At 42.5% G+C, this 8,493-nt stretch overlaps 2 non-coding genes across 2 annotated transcripts; both read left to right on the top strand.

Moving 5' to 3' along the window:
* Nucleotides 1-7,887: 7,887 nt before the first annotated feature.
* Nucleotides 7,888-8,001, top strand: LOC140276339 (U5 spliceosomal RNA). The gene has a single exon (XR_011908941.1). It is a non-coding gene; the product is annotated as a U5 spliceosomal RNA (small nuclear RNA).
* Nucleotides 8,002-8,309: 308 nt separating this feature from the next.
* LOC140276171 (U2 spliceosomal RNA) lies at nt 8,310-8,493 on the top strand. The gene has a single exon (XR_011908850.1). It is a non-coding gene; the product is annotated as a U2 spliceosomal RNA (small nuclear RNA).

Below are 8,493 nucleotides of genomic sequence, written 5' to 3'. Positions count from 1 at the left end.
GAACACAACCTCTCTCGCTTTTGATGATGTATGGACCGGCATTTTTACCTTTTCTAACACATTTTTCAGCAATTATGGTCGGAGATTCACACCTACTCACAGCCGAACAACTCCGCTCCCGCATTTGATGATGTATAGTCGGGCATTCTCACCCTTTCTCATCAGCTTTTTGCAAATTATGATCTGACATTCACACCTACTTGCAGTCGAACAGCTCTGCTCCCGCTTTTGATTATGTTTGGTTGGATATTCGAACCTTTTCTTAACTTCTTTTTACATATTTTGGTTGGACGTTCACACCTTCTTGTAGCCGAACACTTCCACTCCTGCTTTTGATGATGTATGGTTGGGCATTCACACCTTTTTTTTGCCCATTTTTCAGGAATTATGGGTGGACATTCACACCTTGCAGCTGAACACCTCCTATCCCACTTATGATCATGTGCGGTTTGATTTTCGAAAAGTTTCTTTCATGTTTTCTAGCAATTATTGATGGACATGTAGACCTTCTTGCAGCTGAACACCTCCGCTCCCGCTTTTGATCATACATTGTCAGGCATTCGCACCTTGTCTTACCCACTTTTTACAAACTTTAGTCGAACAGTCACACCTTTTTGCAGCCGAACACCACCTCTCCCGCTTTTGATGATGTATGGTCCAGCATTCTTACCTTTTCTAACACATTCTTCAGCAATTATGGTCGGACATTCACACCTACTCAGAGCCGAACACCTCCGCTCCCGCATTTGATGGTGTATAGTCGGGCATTCTCACCCTTTCTCATCAGCTTTTTACAAATTATGATCTGACATTCACACCTGCTTTTGATAATGTATTGTTAGGCATTCGCACCTTTTTTTTTTACCCATTTTTCATGAATTATGGGTGGACATTCACACCTTCTTGCAGCCGAACACCTCCTCTCCCGCTTATGATCATGTGCGGTTTGATATTCGAAAATTTACTTTCTTGTTTTAAAGCAATTATTGATGGACATTCAAACCTTCTTTTTGATGGTGTATAGTCGGGCTTTCGAGCCTTTTCTTCCCGGTTTTTACAAACCATGGTCGGACTTTCACACCTTCTTGTAGCCGAACAACTCCGCTCCCGCTATTGATTGTGTACAGTCGGGTATTTTAACCTTTTCTTACCCGCTTTTTACCAACTATGGTCGGACATTCACACCGTCTTACAGCGGAACACCTCTGCTCCCGCTTTTGATGGTGTATAGTCGGGCATTCGAACCTTTTCTTACCCGCTTTTTACAAACTATGGTGGGACATTCAAACCTTCTTGTATCCGAAAACCTCCGCTCTCTCTTTTGATCATACATTGTCGGACATTCGCACCTTTTCTTACCCGCTTTTTACAAACCATGGTCGGACTTTCACATCTTCTTGTAGCCGAACACATCCGCTCCCGCTATTGATTGTGTACAGTCGGGTATTTTAACCTTTTCTTACCCGCTTTTTACCAAGTATGGTCGGACATTCACACCTTCGTACAGCGGAACACCTCCGATCCCTCTTTTGATGGTGTATGTTCGGGCAGTCAAACCTTTTCTTACCCGCTTTTTCCAAACTATGGTCGGCTATTCACAGCTTCCTCTCCACCATACTTGTATGGTGGGATATTCACACCCACTTGCATCCGAAGACCTCCGCCCCAAATTTTGTTGATATTTAGTCGGACATTCCCGCTTTTGGCAAACTATGGCCTTCTTGCAGCCAAACACCTCTGATCTCGCTTTTGATGATGTAAGGTTGGGCATTCAGACCTTGCTTCACCTGCTTTTCACCAAATATAGTCGGACATTCACACCTTCTTGCAGCCGAACACTTCCGCTCCACCTTTTAGTGTTCTATCACACCTTTTTTTCACCGCATTTTATACATTATGGTCGGAAATTTTCAACCACTCTCATCCGAAGACCTCTCCTCCCGCTTTCTTCAATATATTTGAACTTTAGTCGGACATTCAAACCTTCTTGCAGCTGAACCACCTCCGCTCCCTGTTTTGATCATATATGGTCTGGCAATACTAACTTTTCTTACCCGTTTGTGAGTAATTATGGCTGGACATTCACACCTACTTGCAGCCGAACACAACCTCTCTCGCTTTTGATGATGTATGGACCGGCATTTTTACCTTTTCTAACACATTTTTCAGCAATTATGGTCCGAGATTCACAGCTACTCACAGCCGAACAACTCCGCTCCCGCATTTGATGATGTATAGTCGGGCATTCTCACCCTTTCTCATCAGCTTTTTGCAAATTATGATCTGACATTCACACCTACTTGCAGTCGAAAAGCTCTGCTCCCGCTTTTGATTATGTTTGGTTGGATATTCGAACCTTTTCTTAACTGCTTTTTACATATTTTGGTTGGACGTTCACACCTTCTTGTAGCCGAACACTTCCACTCCTGCTTTTGATGATGTATGGTTGGGCATTCACACCTTTTTTTTGCCCATTTTTCAGGAATTATGGGTGGACATTCACACCTTGCAGCTGAACACCTCCTATCCCACTTATGATCATGTGCGGTTTGATTTTCGAAAAGTTTCTTTCATGTTTTCTAGCAATTATTGATGGACATGTAGACCTTCTTGCAGCTGAACACCTCCGCTCCCGCATTTGATCATACATTGTCAGGCATTCGCACCTTGTCTTACCCACTTTTTACAAACTTTAGTCGAACAGTCACACCTACTTGCAGCCGAACACAACCTCTCTCGCTTTTGATGATGTATGGACCGGCATTCTTACCTTTTCTAACACATTTTTCAGCAATTATGGTCGGAGATTCACACCTACTCACAGCCGAACAACTCCGCTCCCGCATTTGATGGTGTATAGTCGGGCATTCTCACCCTTTCTCATCAGCTTTTTGCAAATTATGATCTGACATTCACACCTACTTGCAGTCGAACAGCTCTGCTCCCGCTTTTGATTATGTTTGGTTGGATATTCGAACCTTTTCTTAACTGCATTTTACAAACTTTGGTTGGACGTTCACACCTTCTTGTAGCCGAACACATGCACTCCTCCTTTTGATGATGTATGGTTGGGCATTCGCACCTTTTTTTTACCCATTTTTCAGGTATTATGGGTGGACATTCACACCTTCTTGCAGCTGAACACCTCCTCTCCCACTTATGATCATGTGTGGTTTGATTTTCGAAAATTTTCTTTCATGTTTTCTAGCAATTATTGATGGACATTTAGACCTTCTTGCAGCTGAACACCACCTCTCCCGATTTTGATGATGTATGGACCGGCATTTTTACCTTTTCTAACACATTTTTCAGCAATTATGGTTGGAGATTCACACCTACTCACAGCCGAATAACTCCGCTACCGCATTTGATGGTGTATAGTCGGGCATTCTCACCCTTTCTCATCAGCTTTTTGCAAATTATGATCTGACATTCACACCTACTTCCAGTCGAACAGCTCTGCTCCCGCTTTTGATTATGTTTGGTTAGATATTCGAACCTTTTCTTAACTGCTTTTTACAAACTTTGGTCGGACGTTCACAATATCTTGCAGCCGAACACCTCCGCTTCCGCTTTTGATGGTGTATATTCGGGCATACGAACCTTTTCTTACCCGCTTTTTACAAACCAAGGTCGGACTTTCACACCTTCTTGTAGCCGAACACATCCGCTCCCGCTATTGATTGTGTACAGTCGGGTATTTTAACCTTTTCTTACCCGCTTTTTACAAACTATGGTCGGACATTCACACCTTCGTACAGCGGAACACCTCCGCTCCCTCTTTTGAAGGTGTATGTTCGAGTATTCAAACCTTTTCTTAACCGCTTTTTCCAAACTATGGTCGGCTATTCACAGCTTCCTCTCCACCATACTTGTATGGTTGGATATTCACACCCACTTGCATCCGAAGACCTCTGCCCCAAATTTTGTTGATATTTAGTCGGACATTCGCACCTTACCCGCTTTTGGCAAACTATGGCCTTCTTGCAGCCAAACACCTCTGATCTCGCTTTTGATGATGTAAGGTTGGGCATTCAGACCTTGCTTCACCTGCTTTTCACCAAATATAGTCGGACATTCACACCTTCTTGCAGCCGAACACTTCCGCTCCACCTTTTAGTGTTCTATCACACCTTTTTTTCACCGCATTTTATACATTATGGTCGGAAATTTTCAACCACTCTCATCCGAAGACCTCTCCTCCCGCTTTCTTTAATATATTTGAACTTTAGTCGGACATTCAAACCTTCTTGCAGCTGAACCACCTCCGCTCCCTGTTTTGATCATATATGGTCTGGCAATACTACCTTTTCTTACCCGTTTGTGAGTAATTATGGCTGGACATTCACACCTACTTGCAGCCGAACACAACCTCTCTCGCTTTTGATGATGTATGGACCGGCATTTTTACCTTTTCTAACACATTTTTCAGCAATTATGGTCCGAGATTCACAGCTACTCAAAGCCGAACAACTCCGCTCCCGCATTTGATGATGTATAGTCGGGCATTCTCACCCTTTCTCATCAGCTTTTTGCAAATTATGATCTGACATTCACACCTACTTGCAGTCGAAAAGCTCTGCTCCCGCTTTTGATTATGTTTGGTTGGATATTCGAACCTTTTCTTAACTGCTTTTTACATATTTTGGTTGGACGTTCACACCTTCTTGTAGCCGAACACTTCCACTCCTGCTTTTGATGATGTATGGTTGGGCATTCACACCTTTTTTTTGCCCATTTTTCAGGAATTATGGGTGGACATTCACACCTTGCAGCTGAACACCTCCTATCCCACTTATGATCATGTGCGGTTTGATTTTCGAAAAGTTTCTTTCATGTTTTCTAGCAATTATTGATGGACATGTAGACCTTCTTGCAGCTGAACACCTCCGCTCCCGCTTTTGATCATACATTGTCAGGCATTCGCACCTTGTCTTACCCACTTTTTACAAACTTTAGTCGAACAGTCACACCTACTTGCAGCCGAACACAACCTCTCTCGCTTTGATGATGTATGGACCGGCATTCTTACCTTTTCTAACACATTTTTCAGCAATTATGGTCGGAGATTCACACCTACTCACAGCCGAACAACTCCGCTCCCGCATTTGATGGTGTATAGTCGGGCATTTTCACCCTTTCTCATCAGCTTTTTGCAAATTATGATCTGACATTCACACCTACTTGCAGTCGAACAGCTCTGCTCCCGCTTTTGATTATGTTTGGTTGGATATTCGAACCTTTTCTTAACTGCTTTTTACCAACTATGGTTGGACATTCACACCTTCTTACAGCAGAACACCTCCGCTCCCTGTTTTGATTATGTATGGTTTGACATTCGCACCTTCTCTCACCCGCCTTTTACTATGGTCGGCCATTCACAGCTTCCTCTCCACCATACTTGTATGCTGGGATATTCACACCCACTTGCATCCGAAGACCTCCGCCCCCACTTTTGTTGATATTTAGTCGGTCATTCGCACCTTACCCGCTTTTGGCGGCTATGGCCTTCTTGCAGCCAAACACCTCTGATCTCGCTTTTGATGATGTAAGGTTGGGCATTCAGACCTTGCTTCACCTGCTTTTCACCAAATATAGTCGGACATTCACACCTTCTTGCAGCCGAACACTTCCGCTTTTAGTGTTCTATGAGGCATTCACATATTTTTTTTCACCGTATTTTATAGATTATGGTTGGAAATTCTCACCCACTCTCATCCGAAGACCTCTCCTCCCGCTTTTGTTAATATATAGTCGGGCATTCGAACTTTTTCTTACCTGCTTTTTACAAATTATGGTCGAACATTCACACCTACTTGCAGCTGAATACTTCCGCTCCACCTTTTAGGTATGTTTGGTTGGCATTTGCACCTCTTTTTATACTGATTGCTGAAGATTAAGTTGTTCTTTCTCAAACTACAAATTTTTTTTAATTGTTGAAACTTGATTTGAAGTGGATAAATAAGGAGGACAAACAGTTTTAAGTCAGGCTGATAGAAGGAATTCATTTTATAGCAAAATCTGTATTTTGTCATATGTCGAGAGATGCTTATTGCTGAAGAAGTTCTTTCTCATTCTACAAAGTACAACGTTGTTTATCGTTGAAACTTGATTAGACATGAATAAATATGAAGGACAAAGCAGTCTTAACTTGGTTTGAGTTAATGAATTCGTTTTATAGGAGAATCCGAATTCGTGCATAACTCATAAAATAGAGCTTATTTTCGGATTCCTGAAGAATGAGTCTGGTTCTTTCTCATAATACAAAGTTTGTTGTTTATTGTTGAAACTTCATCAGAAGTGAAGAAATAAATGAATGCCTATCAACAAATGTGGGATCTAAACTCTAGTGCTTCCTCTAAAATAATTTCCTTTCACAATTTAGAAATGTGTGTGTGTAAGTCACAACACCCGTGACACCAAAATGGCTTTCTTTTCTCTACACTCTGCACTATGAGCACACACACCAAATCAGAAAGGCTTTTTTCTCTCTTTTCTACATTATGGACTGTGGGGACACAAAACCGCTCTCTCTTTTTTTTTTTGATTGTGTGCCAGGGCGTTGTCTCACGTATTAGATTATGCTTACGATACGAATGGGTTTATCAGTCACTTCAGAATCCATACATACTGATCCTCCCGTAATAAAATGGTCGGATCTTATCAAACACACTTTGTTTCTTGTGACAATCAAGTCAGCGAAACAGCGTATACACGTCAAGACACTGAATCAAGTTTGCCACAAGAACTCATAAGTTTGGCAGTATTGCTCTGCCGTCAGCAATCATACACCCATTTTATTTTCGTGAGACATGTGCAGGCACCTGTTCATCTACTGTTCTATCACTATGAATTAGTTTATCTATTATTAATAAGGATACTTCTACAACTACTATCAAAGTATGTCCAGACTTCTTATGTTGTCAGTTGCTATATATGAATAAGTGGGTAGCTACTGACAAGCATTAAGCATGTCACACAGCCCAAACATATAACATTTCAGGACACACCACACAGTTAACAACCACAGTGAAGTGTCAAAGCCCAAACATGTAACATTCAACAGGACACTTACACAACACATTCAAATCAAACAGTCAGACAACATACAAGAACATATACCCCAGCCGGCATTGCTCCCTGCCTATTTTCCTACAGCTCACTATGTGTGCGCACACCTTTATTCACAAACTCTTCAACTTATACTCTTTTACCAAAGCTGCTACAGCTCGATTGGCCGAATACCCTTAGATCCTATTTCGGTGAATTTGACATCTGCCTTACATGTAACAGATTAGCGGTTTAGCAGTTTTAATTTAGTTTGAGTGAAGGAATTCATTTTATAGCAAAATCCGAAATCGTGAAGAACTCAAGAAAGTAAGCTTATTCTCGGATTCCTGAAACTTTAGATTTGCTCTTTCTTTTACTGCCAAGTACAACGTTGTTTTTTTTTTGTTTAAATCTTTCTAGACATGGTAAATATGAAGGACAAAGCAGTTTTAACATAGTTTGAGTGAATTTATTCATTTTATTGATAAAATCCCAAGAGTCTGCTGAGAAAAGAGAGTGAATGCGAAGTAGACTTTAACACGGCTCTGGGAGCGAGCCGAGTGCGGGCTAACCGGGAGAATTGCTTGAAAGAAACGCGACACCGAATGAGCGGTCAGAACAAAGCCTCAATACGGGATTCTCGTGGTGTTTTTGTTGCTGCCTTGTCTTTTGCACAGAGTAAAAGACAAGGCAACCATCGAATAGGGCCCGATTGTTCCTACTTGGTCAGCCGAGGAGCAAGGGGGGGAGCAAGCGTCTCAACCAAGCAAAGCTCACCATGGGGAAGGTGGCTATGGCAACTAGCCTGATGCCCTGCTCCCGCAGTGACGGATAATCGTACTCTGGTTTCTCTTCATAACATACAAGTCTTTCGCCTTTTACTAAAGACTTCCGTGGAGAGCAGCACTAATGAGTTGTTTCTATTATTGGCAGGCTTTACCTTTGCGGGTGAAGCCCTTTCTGTCTGTGCAAAAGAAATCTTGCTACTTTGCAGAGTGACTTCTCTGAGTAGAGTCGCCTTACTTGTTGCGACTGTGCCGATGTTCGAAGCTGGAGTGCAAAGTTGTTGCTTGAATGGTGCTTGCTGGAGCATGCGGGAGTGCAAAGTTATACCATTTAAAAGGGCTGAAGAGTGCTCAGTGCAGCGGGTGGGCGGAGGTGCAACGTGACACTCTGGCCACCTATGGCCATAAAAAGAACACTGCTACAAGTGCGCATTGTGCCAGCAAGGGCCCTCGGACCTGAAACAGTGGACAGTTATCGCTTCTCGGCCTTTTGGCTAATATCAAGTGTAGTATCTGTTCTTATCAGTTTAATATGTCCTCTATACGAGGACAACATATTAAATGGATTTTTAAGAATAGGAGTTGAAAAAGAAGCTTGCTCCGTTCACTCCAAGCCTCGACCCGGTACTGCAGTGCCGCTGGGAACGGTGCGCTCTCC

This window comes from Leuresthes tenuis, unplaced genomic scaffold (assembly GCF_036924035.1).
Source record: "Leuresthes tenuis unplaced genomic scaffold, fLeuTen1.0.hap1 SCAF_18, whole genome shotgun sequence".
NCBI classification, from domain to species: Eukaryota; Metazoa; Chordata; class Actinopteri; order Atheriniformes; family Atherinopsidae; genus Leuresthes; species Leuresthes tenuis.
This window is presented reverse-complemented; position numbering and strand designations above follow the sequence as displayed.